At 42.8% G+C, this 15,547-nt stretch overlaps 1 pseudogene across 1 annotated transcript; it reads left to right on the top strand.

Moving 5' to 3' along the window:
• Positions 1-7,228: 7,228 nt before the first annotated feature.
• Positions 7,229-9,381, top strand: LOC104669438 (annotated as a pseudogene). The gene has a single exon (XR_004054407.1). The product of XR_004054407.1 is annotated as a splicing factor U2AF 65 kDa subunit pseudogene (transcript).
• The last annotated feature ends 6,166 nt before the right edge of the window (positions 9,382-15,547 follow it).

The following is a 15,547-nucleotide window of genomic DNA, read 5'->3' as shown; positions in this document are numbered from 1 at the left end:
ACCCAGGCTGGAGTGCAGTGGCGCCATCTTGGCTCTCTGCAAGCTCCACCTCCCGGGTTCACGCCATTCTCCTGCCTCAGCCTCCCGAGTAGCTGGGACTACAGGCACCCGCCAGGCCACCTTGCCCGGCTACATTTTTTGTATTTTTGGTAGAGACAGGGTTTCACTGTGTTAGCCAGGATGGTCTCAATCTCCTGACCTCGTGATCCGCCCGCCTCGGCCTCCCAAAGTGCTGGGATTACAGGAGTGACCCACTACGCCCGACCGAGACCCGGTCTTTATTTAAAAATTAAAATTAAAAGAACTAGTGCCACAGAATAATAAAAGGGGAATAGTAAACATGATTAAATTGCCTCATGATTTAACTCCAAAGCAGTGCTTGTTCAACATAAGAAATGCTGGCTAAGTCAAGGAGAAGGTGAAGGAGGGGAAGAGGGAAGAAGAAGGAGGAGGAGAAGGAGGTGGAGGAGGAGGAGGACGTGGAGGAGGAGGGGGAGTAGGAGGAGAAGGAGAAGAAAGACATAACATAATAACATTATGCTAAGTAAAATAAGCCAGATGCAAAAGGAGAAATAGTGTATAATTCCACTTATGTGAGTATGATGGTTAAATATTTTGTTTACCTTTTGTTTTTGTAGAGATGGGTCTCATTATTATTGCCCAGGTTGGTCTCAAACTCCTGGCCTCAAGCAATCCTTCTCCCTCAGCCTCCTGAGTCACAGGGATTACAGGATAAGGATGATTAATTGTATATGTTGACATCAGTTCTTCCCTGGTTCTCCAGCCTGATGGCCTTGCCATTCCTGAAAATAAATCACTCTCTCAATCAATCTCTGTCTCTATATGTGTGTGTGTGTGTGTGTATAACGTATGTGTACACACACATGCACACACACACACACACACACATACCCTATTGATTCTGTTTCTCTAGAAAACCCTAACTACTATAATGAGATACCTAGAGTGGTCAAAATCAAGGAGACAGAATGTTAAATGGGGAACAGGGAATAAATACAGAGTTATTGTTTAATGGTCAGAGTTTCAGTTTTGCAAAATGAAAAGAGTTCTGGGGATGCATAGTAGTGATGGCAGCAGAACAATATGAATGTACCTAATGCCACTGAACTGTACACTTAAAAATGGTTAAGGCAGCAAATTTTATATTACATGCATTTTACCACAATTTAAAAAACAAAAGACAAAAAACAAAACAAAACAAAACAAAACAGGTGAGAGGACATTGTTACACTTAAGTACATGAAGCCAGAGACTGGAAAAGACTACCACAAGCAGAAGAGGGAATGAGAAAATACCCACAACCCAGTCATACAATTATGAAATTCCAGAACACCAAGGTTACAGAGGAGGGTATAAAAACTTTCAGAAAGAAAAAAACATAAACATGGAAAAGGTCATTTATAAAGGTTTGAAAAACACAGAAAGAAAACAGAAAAACAGAGAGACTTAGTATCCATGAAACAGAGATCCAAAGGTGTGACAAAAAATATTCCCAGAGGATGGCTGTCCAACAGGCTGAGAAGGCCCACTTTCACCACTGTTATTCAACAAAGGCCTGGAAGTCCTGGCTAGAGCAATCAGACAAGAGAAAGAAAGAAAGAAAGAAAGGGCATCCAAATTGGAAAGAAGAAGTCAAATTATCCTTGTTTACAAAGGACATAATCTTATATTTGGAAAAACCTAAAGACTCCACCAAAAAACTTAGAACTGATAAATAAATTCAGTAAAGTTATAAGATACAAAATCAACATACAAAAATCGGTATCATTTCTATATGCCAACAGTGAACAATCTGAAAAAGAATCAAAAAAGCAATCTTATTTCCAATAGCCACAAATAAAATTAATACCTAGGAAGCAAGCAAAGAAATGAAAGATTTCTACAATGAAATTCATAAAACATTGATGAAAGAAATTGAAGAGGACACAAAAAAATGAAAGATATTCTATGTTCATGGATTGGAAGAATCAATATTGTTAAAATGTCCATACCACCCAAAGCAATCTACAGATTCAATATAATCCCTATCAAAATACCAATGACATTCTCCACAGAAATAGAAAAAACAATCCTAAACTCTAGCCAGGAACCCACCCTTCTCCTTCCAACACTTCCTGCCCCCTCCTATATCATTTTACCACAAAAAATGTGCAAAAATAAAATGTGCACAAATTCAGATTACTATTATAACATATGAATATAATAATCTAATTTTAAAAGCATATTATAAAAGGAAATTACATAGAAACTACTCTAACAGTAGTCTACATGTAGTGAAACATAAGCAAGTAGAGGTAGTATGGAATCACGGAAAAAACACAGACATGGGGAGTTCTGGTTCCAGCTTTGAGTCTGCATCTGAGTGATCTTGGACATGTCAATGAGCTCTTATGGGTTCCATTTTCTTCCACGGAATCACTAAGGAGTTATGCTAGATCATCACTTGCTCAAGAATGATGAAACATGAGCCCCACAAAATTATATATTGGGGGAAAAAATGAATTTGTGGTTCAATCATCTTGGGAAGCAAAACATTGCCTCTTGGACACCGCAATCTAATATAGATATGGCATTTTAAATGCCATATGGATATGTGAAATTTTATAATAAATAAAACTGTGTTTAACCTGCCTCATAAATCTATTGAGCCAGGTTTTCTCCTCATCATTTTTTTCCTTTGAACCGATTGGCAGTTGTCTGAATCATTGTTTTGTGGAAAACATACGTTATTTGTCCATTCTAGCACTGCTATAAAGAAGTTCCTGAAACTGGGTAATTTATTTTTAAAAATAGGTTTAATTGGCTCACCATTCTGTGGGCTGTGCAGGCTTCTGCTTCTGGGGAGGCCTTAGGAAACTTACGATCACGGCAGAAGGCAAAGGGGAAGCTGGCATATCTAATATGGCGGGAGCGAGAGAAAAACAGAGTGAAGGGGAAGGCGCTACACACTTTCACACAACCAGATCTCATGAGTACTCTATCACAGGACAGCACTAGGGGGATGGTGCTTAAGCATTAGACACCACCTCCCGATTCAATCACCTCCCAGGCACCTCTTTCAACACTGAGGATTACAATTCAACATGAGATTTGGGTGGGGACAGACAGCTAAAGTATATCAATAGGGAAACACTAACCTAAAATAATTTCTAAGACAAACATTCTAAGATTCTTTCATTATACAAGACTCCACAGCAATACACATACAATGGCCCTTGGATCAAACAGTGATCGATTTGGGAAATGTGTATATTTACATCATTTATTTCCATGATTCCTTTTTTCAGGGCTGTGAAATAACTTCACAAGAAGTCATTTAATATGAGATTATGAACGTCATTTCAGAAATAAAATCCTCATAAAATGAAATGATAGTTTCAAAGCACAGCTTGGATCTATTTCTAAGTAGAAATAATTCTAAAATACAAATATTATATCTACAACTTTTTCTATGACATAAACAACAAAACAGATAAATGTCTTCTTATCTTCTTATAAAGTGAATAAACACACACAGAGACACTAACTCAACCCACCCTTACTAAGCAAATAGCAAATCTTCCTCTTTTGACAGAAGCAAATCTGAACAAGGAAAACGTAACGTAGTATTTCATAACTATAAACTAATTTTCTTATACATTTATGAACAGAGCTGGTGAGAGCCTCTGTATGTCAATGCCACAACACGGAAAACACTTCTCCTTAGGAGGAGAGAAGAAAGAACCTGATTAAAATGCAATTGATAAGAATTGTCCATCATACATCATACAGAGCTGAGAGGAGCTCTCACTTTAATGCCCTGGCAAACTGTGGGAACAGATGCTGTCATTGGCTCAGGGGAGTCATCGAGGAAACATAAATATGAAAGAGCAGTTTTGCAGGAATGTTTAGAGGCCTTGTTGTAGCAGAGGGAGAATGGGTCTTCAAAGCGTATCTAACAAGGTAAGACACGAGGGAGAAGTCTAAATTTATAACAGTCATCAGCCGTAGAAGAAGCCGGAGACCTTCATCATTAGCAACAACTCTGTGTAGATTTTTTCTCTGTGGGACGTATTTATGGGTGAATTTTCAGTCATTATTCCCAGTTCTTCCAATTAAGGTTACATGAAAAATCTAACCTGCCAGTATTAACATTCTATTGAGGCTTGTCTTCCTGAAATTAGCACCATAGCCAAGGTAGAAAAAAAAAGTATTTCTGTCCAGGCCAATTTAAAAATAAATTGCCATCTGCCACCAGCAGGAAAACTTCACTGGCCACATAACAAAGACACTATTCCAAGGCCATTGTTGAGTATCTGCTGCAGTATGGAATAAAAAACTAAGTGTCCCTATAGGCTGTGGGACTCGTAGTTATTTAAACAAAATACAGATATTTTCCACTTCATTAGGGCTTAGTCAACTAATCTTTTGTCTTCTCTAGATTCATAGGCACACAATTTACTTGAAAATGATACTTTCTCTAAATTTTATCTTTCTAGTTAAAAATAGCAATAATGTAATCCAGTTTTCAGTAGTTATTAGAATAAACCAATCTGGGCTGGGCATGGTGGCTCTTGCCTGTAATCCCAACACCGTGGGAGGCCAAGGTGGGCAGATCATCTGAGGTCAGGAGTATGAGACCAACCTGGCCAACATGGTGAAACCCCATCTCTACTAAAAATACAAAAATTAGCTAGGCTTGGTGGCACAGGCTTGTAGTCCCAGTTACTCGGGAGGCTGAGGCAGGAGAATCACTTGAACCCAGGAGGTAGGGGTTGCAGTGAGCCAAGATCACACCTGGGCAACAGAGTGAGACTCCATCTCAAAAAAAGAAAAAAGAAAAAAAAAAAAGGATAAACCTATCTGATGAGGCATCATGCAGCTACAAACACGTCAAGCAGGAAAGAAAATTGTTAAGATTTTAGCAAGTAAACACTAAAATCTAAAGATCAGAAAAATTAAAAGCATGAAGCAAGCCTTCTTCATGTGAGTTAATTGCATTTTCCCATCTTATACCAATGTACCACATGGGCCACCAGTCCTCTCTCCCATCCCATGCTAGGAGGCACCATGGAGCTGACCAATGAGAGACACCAGTCAAGGTACATTGACATAAGAATTTATTCCTGCTATTGGCTGAGGCTTCAAAGTAAAGGGAATTCCAAGATCACAAAGCTCCTTTGTCCAAGGTCTAACTGGAATGAGCATACATGTAGGGTTAAAATTACTTGTGATTAGTTATCTAGGGAGATTGGGGGTATTTAGATTTTTTTAATTGAATTTTCTTAAAGTGAATTATATGTCAAAAGAAACAGGAGATAAACTATTTTCTGTTTATTTTTAGAATGTGTTGTATTTTATAATGTTCAAATAATGTCCTTTTTGAAGGGGATCAAAATATGACACTTCAAAATATGCCACTGTGTCATAAAAATTATTTTGAGATGAAGGTATTTTAACTCTGGAAATCCCTTATCTGCCCAAAAGTAGAGCCTCCCAAAAGAACTAATTGCCATGAATCCTGTCTCCAGAAGCAACCCTAATCTCAAAGACTAGGAGTGAGTTCGGCACCACATCTAAACAGACATTGGCACAAGATTCAAATCTCCTATCTATTCTCCATGGAGCTCATTTATGCTTCTAAAAAGTTATTTGTTTTCCCATAGTGCTTTTCCATTCCTCCCCTTTATCTATTAAACTGGTATATAAGCCCCAAATTCTAACCACCCCTTTGAGTTACTCATCACTGAACACTCTCATGTGTATGTACTTTGCAAGCATAAATAAACTCTGTTTTTTTCTCTTGGTAATCTGTCTTTTGTCAGTTTCATTCACAAGCCCCCAGTTACTAACCCTGAGTAAGTAAAGGAAAAGTTTTTTCCTCCTCTATAGTTCTCAGACAGAGGCCTAATTTGTTTTGGTACACACAGAGATTTCTACTCAACAATACGAACACAAACAGATCTAAAAACCCATAACTTCTTTCGTATGTCCAGGTCTCAAATCCTTCCTTCTGTTGGCCTTACTATTGGTAGCATATGGCCTTCAATAGGTGTTTAGAGTCTCCGGTTTAAAAAATTCAAAATTATCATAGCTGCCTCTGGTGCCAAAGTTGAAGCACAATTTGCCTAGGAATAGATTGTCTTATTATGTGAGCTGTCTCTTGAATGGCAGCTCCTTTAGTGATGCAGGTATAAGGCAGACATACAGCCCTTGTCCTGGGAGAAGATGTAAGAGTCCTGTGGGCTTGATAAAGGAGCTCCCACCTAAGACCCCTTTGAATGCACTACTCAAAAGGAGAAATTGACCATTTTGGTTAAGGATCCCAAGACCCAAGGGGTGGGGGGAGGTGTGGATACTGAAGCCCCATTTGACCCAGGTGAACCTGGGTGGCTTAGACAGTAGTCCACTGGTTTAAGAAGATGTCATGAGACTCAAAGTGGAACAACTGCAAGGAAACAGGGAGTTTCAGCTGGTAGCACGTGCTCAACTGAAAGGCAAAGTGTGGAGGTTGACCCTGGTACAGAGTGGAGCTGAGTCTGGAGCCCATGTAGATCTGCAGCCACACAACGTCAGGCGAAGGAGTTGAGCATGTAAATGTAACCTTGGAGCCCAACTCCAGGTCATCAATAGCAGCTTTTGCCAAGATTTGTGCCAGGAAGGGTAGCAGTGAAATAATGCACAAGAGTTCATCAGGCTGTCCAAGATATTCAACAGTGTAACTGAGTGACAGCATCCAAAGCAACCATTGACTAATGGGCTGATTGGACTTCCCACCTTGCACTCTACCTGATGTGTGGAAGCACTAAGGCTTCAGTCCAAAGATTCTTGGGCAACTGGGAAGAGCAGAAGAAAACCAAAGTGGGAGAAATTTAAGTTCTTGACAAGTAAGGTGTGTGGAGATGAAAATATGAAGTGATTTTTCCCTCAAGCTGGTGAAACAGGTCATATCAAATACACAAAGAAAATCAGTTAAGTCATTTGAGCTAATAAAAGTATATCTCACAATTGTTTATTTAAATAAGATTGTTAATCATTTTTAAATGGTGAAGTCTAGCAGTCAGACAACTCCCCGCTCCATTCACACCAGAGGGGGAAAAGGTTAACTGGTTTAAGAAAAACATCTCATAAATGTATTTTTTCTTTTTAGGAATATGGAGATGTCAATTTCAACATTATTATCAGAACAAAAAAAAACAAGTAAGAAAACTAATCAGGGCCAGAAGTAGCCGAAGCCAGCGGTGGAAGTAGCCGAAGCGGACGGAGCGGGTGGCAAGGCGAGGCGAAAGCTGCACAGGGCCCTACGCGGCCGCCTCAGCATGTGGGACTTCGACGAGTTCGAGCGGCAGCTCAACGAGAATAAACAAGAGCGGGACAAGGAGAACCGGCATAGGAAGCGCAGCCACAGCCGCTCTCGAAGCCGGGACCGCAAACGCCGGAGCTGGAGCCGTGACCGGCGCAACCGGGACCAGCGGAGCGCCTCCCGGGACAGGCGGCGACGAAGCAAACCTTTGACCAGAGGCGCTAAAGAGGAGCACGGTGGACTGATTCGTTCCCCCCGCCATGAGAAGAAGAAGAAGGTCCGTAAATACTGGGACGTGCCACCTCCGGGCTTTGAGCACATCACCCCAATGCAGTACAAGGCCATGCGAGCTGCGGGTCAGATTCCAGCCACTGCTTTTCTCCCCACCATGACCCCTGACGGTCAGGCTGTGACCCCAACGCCGGTGCCCGTGGTCGGGAGCCAGATGACTAGACAAGCCCGGTGCCTCTACGTGGGCAACATCCCCTTTGGCATCACTGAGGAGGCCATGATGGATTTCTTCAACGCCCAGATGCGCCTGGGGGGGGCTGACCCAGGCCCCTGGCAACCCGGTGTTGGCTGTGCAGATTAACCAGGACAAGAATTTTGCCTTTTTGGAGTTCCACTCAGTGGACGAGACTACCCAGGCCATGGCCTTTGATGGCATCATCTTCCAGGGCCAGTCACTAAAGATCCGCAGGCCTCGTGACTACCAGCCGCTTCCTGGCATGTCAGAGAACCCCTCCGTCTATGTGCCTGGGGTTGTGTCCACTGTGGTCCCTGACTCTGCCCACAAGCTGTTCATCGGGGGCTTACCCAACTACCTGAACGATGACCAGGTCAAAGAGCTGCTGACATCCTTTGGGCCCCTCAAGGCCTTCAACCTGGTCAAGGACAGTGCCTCGGGGCTCTTCAAGGGCTACGCCTTCTGTGAGTACGTGGACATCAACGTCATGGATCGGGCCATTGCGGGGCTGAACGGCATGCAGCTGGGGGATAAGAAGCTGCTGGTCCAGAGGGCAAGTGTGGGAGCCAAGAATGCCACGCTGAGCACCATGAATCAGACGCCGGTGACCCTGCAAGTGCCGGGCCTGATGAGCTCCCAGGTGCAGATGGGCGGCCACCCGACTGAGGTCCTGTGCCTCATGAACATGGTGCTGCCGGAGGAGCTGCTGGACGACGAGGAGTACGAGGAGATCGTGGAGGACGTGCGGGACGAGTGCAGCAAGTACGGGCTTGTCAAGTCCATCGAGATCCCCCGGCCTGTGGACGGTGTCGAGGTGCCCGGCTGGGGAAAGATCTTTGTAGAGTTCACCTCTGTGTTTGACTGCCAGAAAGCCATGCAGGGCCTGACGGGCCACAAGTTCGCCAACAGAGTGGTTGTCACAAAATACTGTGACCCCGACTCTTATCACCGCCGGGACTTCTGGTAGAGGCGGCTGGGGGAGGGTGGGGGCAGGGCTGGCTGGGGGCTTCTCCCCACTCCCGCCCCCCCCCCTTATCCCCCTCTGAAGACGATGGGCAGAGGAGTGACAGCCGCAGACACACGACAGCCGGCAGCAACTGGAATGGCAGCAATTAAGGGTGGGGGACTGGGGTTGGGGGGTTAGGGCAGGGAGGGGACTGGGGAAGTGCGCACACAGCCCACACAGACAACACTCACCCACAAAGACACCGAGGGAAGGGTTTGGGATGGGGACAGGGTGCACAGCAGGGCGGGGTAGGACCCCAGCCCCTCCCAAAACAGCCTCTCCTTCTCCCTTAGACCCCCTTTCTCTTCCCCTTCCCCACGGTAGGAACATAGCGTGTTTATATTTTATGGCCAAACTATTTTGAATTTTGTTGTCCGGCCCTCAGTGCCCTGCCCTCTCCCTTCTCAGGACCACAGCTCTGTTCCTTCGGCATCTGGACCTCTCTGGTCCCCTCCTGGGTTTCTTACGTAGTTGATTTTTCCTCTTTAGTCTCCCCCGACCTGCGCCCAGCCCCGTGGCCCCTGCCCCTCTCCTACTCTCTGTGGCAGTTTCATATTTGCCAAGACGAATTTGCTCATTAAACATTTTGTTGTATTTTACTTAAAAAAAAAAAAAAAGAAAGAAAACTAATCAGAATTACATGTTTCTCTTTGAAGGTTATTTTCATGGGATATAGCACCATTTTCTAAAGTCTCTGCAATTTTACAAGTTCTCTTTGTTTAAATTTTGCTTTCAAGGGCAGATTAATATAAGCAAGAAACAAGTTAGAAACAGTTATAAATATTCACAGGAATCTCTTTTATTGCACAGAAAAGCAAGACTGGGAGTCTAATGAATGTTTCTAGTGCTTTATCAAATTAGATTATTCAAATGCTTTCAATGATACAGAAAGCACTATCACCCAAAAGTCGAAAAACAGAGAAGATCTCTCTTTCTCTTCATCCTGAGCCTCCTTCCTTAAATAGAAATATTTGTACTCACTAGAAATGTAAGCAAAAAGAAGGTTGTAGAGGTCAATTTTGTTGTTAGAAAGGGGGTGAGAAATGAATGTTTTACTTGGTAATGATGAAATAAAGGGAATATAGTGTAGGGGAGAAAACAAACTTTACCTCCTTAGGTTTAGTAACGGAGCTCTGTAAATTAAACTGACAAAATACGAGTTAACAGGAGAAAAGGTATACAAATGTTATTGATGTTAATATTTTTATGTGCACAGGGTCTTCACAGAGAAGAAGTGAAAACCCAAAGAAGAAATTAAGACTCAAGGTTTATATACCATTTTAGCCAAGGGCAATAAATTATGGAGAAATGATGAGACAAAGGAAAAGAGGTTTGGGCTTCTAGGGCCAATAAATGGGAAAGTGACTAGGAAATATATGGGGGAGACTAGTGGAAGATAAGGGTTATTTTAGTAAGGTTTGTTTATGCAGACTCATCTCAGTGCTAGCTGTCTTATCTTCAGTGATAAGGGCTGCTCCCCTCAATCTGGTACAAGAGATGGGGGACATTTATGCCCCACTTTTAGGCAGTAAAAGGGAGGGCAGAGAGTTCTTTTAGTGTTTGCTGTATCTCAACTGCCTTCAGCTCAAAATAATCAATATGCCAAAGTGTCATATTTAGGGTGGCATATTCTGATACCTTTCAATACCATTGATCTTTCAATTTAGTAGGCTTGAAATTTTAAAATTACTTTAGGTGACATGCAAATTAGATAACCCATAAAAATATGGGTACATGGCCTCTAAGTATTTTGAGTGAAAGATCATAGGCAGAGACCGAGAATCCGCTACTGGGATTTTATTTCCCTAGTACTATCCAAGTTATTGTTGCTTTTGTTTTACTTTTATATGAAGAGAAAGATTATAAGAGAAAGTTGTGAATATAATTCACCCTTATTAGCTCTGCATAATAACCAGAACTATCACAAAAGACTCTACAAATACCACAACCTTGTGCAAAAAAATATTTCTGCAGGCTGGGCATAGTGGCTCATGCCTGTAATCCCAGCACTTTGGGAGGCCAAAGCGGATGGATCACCTGAGGTCAAGAGTTCGAGACCAGCCTGGCCAACATGGTGAAATCCTGTGTCTACCAAAAATACAAAAATTAGCTGGGTGTGGTGGTGGGCACCTGTAATCCCAGTGCCACTTGGGAGGCTGAGGCAGGAGAATCGCTTGAACCTGGTGGGGCATAGGTTGCAGCAAACTGAGATTGCACCACTGCACTCCAGCCTGGCAACAAGAGCAAAACTCCATCTCTCTCTCTCTCTCTCTCTCTCTCTCTCACACACACACACACACACGCACGAAAAAAAAAAAAACTTCTGCGAGAACATCTGCCCAGCAATGGCCTGCCAACTTCAGACTGGCCCCACCATTGTTACTGATCATTGTAACCAACAATCAATGTTAATTATCACAAAACAATCATTTAATCCTTCTCACTTTTCCTTTAAAATTTTATCTTCCTTTATTTCCCTGAATACACACAGTTTCCTACAGCACACATATTCCCATTAAAATACCCATTCTTAAATGAATATCATTTTCTTTTTTTATTTTAATTAATTAATTTATTTATTTATTGAGATGGAGTCTCGCTCTGTAGCCCAGGCTAGAGTGCAGTGGCCCTATCTCAGCTCACTGCAAGCTCCACCTCCCGGGTTCACGCCATTCTCCTGCCTCAGCCTCCAGAGTACTGGGACTGCAGGCGCCCACCACCACGCCTGGCTAATTTTTTTTTTGTATTTTTAGTAGAGACGGGTTTCACCGTGTTAGCCAGGATGGTCTCGATCTCCTGACTTCACAATCCGCCCGCCTCGGCCTCCCAAAGTGCTGGGTTTACAGGCATGAGCCACCGTGCCTGGCCAATATCATTTTTTTTTTAGAGTCTTTCTATGTTTGTTATTTAGGTTGACACCCCCATTATCAACATTCCCTACCAGAGTAGCACATTTATTACAACTGATGAACCTACTAAAAGAACTTTTTAATTGGCACATTTCTTTAACAAGTAATTGACCAACTGAATTATCCACGTTATTCAAGAGGAGTAACTCCTACTACAAATTTCCATTTTAGGAAGTGTTAGTAATGGCACCCTGAGTAAATATAAAACAATAACTCCGGCCGGGCGTTGTAGCTCACGCCTGTAATCCCAGCACTTTGGGAGGCGAGGAGGGCAGATCATGAGGTCAGGAGATAAGATTCCTGGCTAACACGGTGAAACCCCGTCTCTACTAAAAGTACAAAAATAAAATTAGCCGGGCGTGGTGGCATGTGCCTGTAGTCCCAGCTACTTGGGAGGCTGAGGCGGGAGAATAGCATGATCCTAGGAGATGGAGCTTGCAGAGAGCCGAGATCGCGCCACTGCACTCCAGCCTGGGCAACAGAGCGAGACTCCATCTCTAACAAACAAACAAACAAAACAAAACCCAATAACTCTTTGCGCTTCAATTTCTTAACTGTAAAAAGAAGCCATGTTTTTGTTACTCATATGCACAGTTTATAGAAAAGAATTGTAAGCTTTTTTTAAACATATCTGGAAAATAATAAAAACTAACATTTACTGAGAGGTTACTACATGCCAGGCACTGTTCTAAACACATTGCATAGATTGCTTCACTCAATCCTCAAAACAACACTATGAAGTAGATTCTATTATGGCAGCAATTGTACAGATGAGGAGGCTGAGGCTCGAAACAATTTTCTGAATTTCCTAAAATCACACACATAATAGATGAGACAGCCAGGGAGTCTGTTGCTAGAACCTAGTCTTTTAACCTCTCTATTATGCATAAAAAGAGAACAGTTAATACTACTCTGCTTTTAGGAACTTCACATGTAGAAATAAAGAAAAGTCGTATTGTGCATACTGCTATTAATTGTGGTTTAGAGCTTGGTACATACTTAATAAAAGGTATAATGTTGAAATTCCTGATATTTAATTCCCTTATTCATTAAACAAATATCTATTGAATGCTAACATTGTGCCTGACCCTGTTCTAAGTATTTAGAATGGTGAACAGGCACTTGATATTATAAGCTATCAGGAAAGTAAAAATTAAAGCCACAATGAGATAAAATCATGACCACCTACCAGAATGGCAAACACGAAGAAGACAATTACAAGAGTTGACAAGGATGTAGAACAACTGGAATTTTCATTTACTCCTGGTAGGGGTGTAAAATGCTACAACTTCTTTGGAAAATTCAGTAGTCAAAAAATGAAACAGGGCCAGGTGTGGTGGCTCAAACCTGTAATCCCAGCACTTTAAGGCAGGAGGATCGCTTGAGTCCAAGAGTTTGAGATCAGCCTAAGTAACATAGGGAGACACTATCGCTCCAAAAATAAAAAAATTAGCCGGGCATGGTAGTGTGCATCTGTAGTCGCAGCTGCTTGGGAAGCTAAAGTGGGAAGATTGCTTGTGCCCAGGAGGTCAAGCAGTGAGCTGTGATGGTGCTACTGACAGCACTTCAGTCTAGGTGACAGAGTGAAACCCTGTCTCAAAAAAAAAAAAAAAATTAAACATATCCTATGACCTTATAGCCCTACTTACAGGTAATTATCTAAAAGAAATGAAGATATAGAAATAATATATATAGATATACCCACAAAGACTTATACAAAAATATTAATAGTATAGCATACATACCAAAAAGTGCACAAGTCCTAAGTGTACAGATTGATGCATTTTCAGAGAATGACAATGTAAACAACACTAAGATCAAGAGAAAGAATATTACAACCATTCTCAGAAACCCCATATTTCTTCCCTTCTCAATTATTAGCCCCACAGTGGTTACCTATCTTGACTTCCATGATGATAAACTAGTTATTATATAAATGGAATCATACACTATGTACTCTTTTGTATCTTGCTTTTGTTATTCAACTTTATGTTTGTGAAACTCAACAATATTGTTGTGTGAAGTTGTGGTTTGTTCATCCTCATTTATGTAGAGCATTATTCCAACGTATGGGTGCATATTTGGCTGTTTTCCAGAATAACTGTTCACAGAGCAGAGGGAATACTCACGTCTGTGAGATACACAGTCTGAGCTGACACAGATATTAAGGGAACCAAAATGCCATCATGCCTACCACACTTTAGCACTTCAAGAATAAATGAAGTTATAAATCAAGTCCATCTCACCGTTAGTCACATAGACATACTCTCTGCTCATTTCCCCAGCCCCTAAGTGTATGATAGCCACCCCTAAGGATGGCTATACTCAGTAGCTGAAAAAATGCCTCCCATTGGTTCTCCGACCATTAAACAAGAGTCTTTCTGGTGGAAAGGCACAGAATAAGCCTCTTAAACTGCCACCTTGACCTTTGGCTTCACCCTCTGGGAGGTTCTTCCTTTTCCGTCACCCTCCTTAGCCACACTTGAAGTGGAATTGGATAGAAGCTCCTCCTTAGTACTGAGAAGCTTTCTCAGGCTACTTCCTGCCCATAGCAGGTTGACGACCCAGGGTCATTGTTAGGTCTCAGTTAGTCACGGGCTTCTTGTTGACCATGTGGTTCCTTTGCCAGATCACTACTTTATTGTTTAAACTTTTTATGTATTTCGCTTTTTTTTTTTTTTTTTTTTTGAGATGAAGTCGCTCTTGTTGCCCAGGCTGGAGTGCAATGGCACTATCTCGGCTCACTGCAACCTCTGCCTCCCAGGTTCAAGCGATTCTCCTGCCTCAGCCTCCCGAGTAGCTGGAACTACAGGCGCCTGGCTAATTTTGTATTTTCAGTAGACACGGGGTTTCACCACATTGGCCGGGCTGGTCTTGAACTCCTAACCTCAGGTGATCTGCCCGCCTTGGCCTCCCAAAGTGCTGGGATTACAGGCATGAGCCACCGCCCCTGGCCTATGTATTTGTTTTTATTAGAGACAGGGTCTTGTCCTATCACCCAGGCTGGAGTACAGCAACACAATCTTGGCTTACTGCAGCCTCGACCTTCTGGGCTAAAGCAATCCTCCCACCTCAGCCTCCCATGTAGCTAGAACTACAGGGGTACCCACCATGGACAGCTTTTTGGATGAGGCGCAGGGATGGATCTTTCTGTGTTGCCCAGGCTTGTTTCGAACTCATGGGCTCAGGTAATTCTCCTTGAGGGATTGCTCGAAGTTGGATTACAGGTGTGAGCCACTATGCCCAGCTTATCAACTCCTTTAAACATGCCCCTTATGTTTATGTTCTGACTCCTGTCAGTTCTATATCCCTAGTTTTTACTTTTCTCCTTAGACAGGGTACTCAGAATGCCTATGTATTTGCTCTCTTACATTCAAAATGCTCTCTCACAAATTAATTGTGCATACCTGCTCTTTATAAGGCCGCAAAGGGATTACCTTACATTTAATCTCTTTTTTCTGAGTCACTAAAGGTATTTATTTACTGGGCTGGACAAATTTGGCCAGATGCTTACTCTGAAACATCTTATTTCATTCAGCTACTGAAGCCACAAGGAAATCAAATGGCACGCTATCTGCCGTCTGCACTTGGCCCGTCTACCCGCGTCCTGAAGACGGGAGCGCAAGAATTCTCCCTTTCTCCGTGACCCGCAAGCTAAGGCTAGCACATGCCGGCACCCTACGAAGAGCCACTCGATCTCCTGTCTGGGATGCAGAGACTCGGTTTCACAGCCGACTCCACCCGAGTCCCGAGACTCTCCAAGCTCCTTCCCGGCCCAACTCGCCCCCTACATTCGCACATGCGTACACCCAATAAAGAGAGCCGAGAGCGCTCCCCCTCGCGTGGTCCCCACGCCCAGCTGC

This window comes from Rhinopithecus roxellana, chromosome 17 (genome assembly GCF_007565055.1).
Source record: "Rhinopithecus roxellana isolate Shanxi Qingling chromosome 17, ASM756505v1, whole genome shotgun sequence".
Classification (NCBI taxonomy): domain Eukaryota; kingdom Metazoa; phylum Chordata; class Mammalia; order Primates; family Cercopithecidae; genus Rhinopithecus; species Rhinopithecus roxellana.
This window is presented reverse-complemented; position numbering and strand designations above follow the sequence as displayed.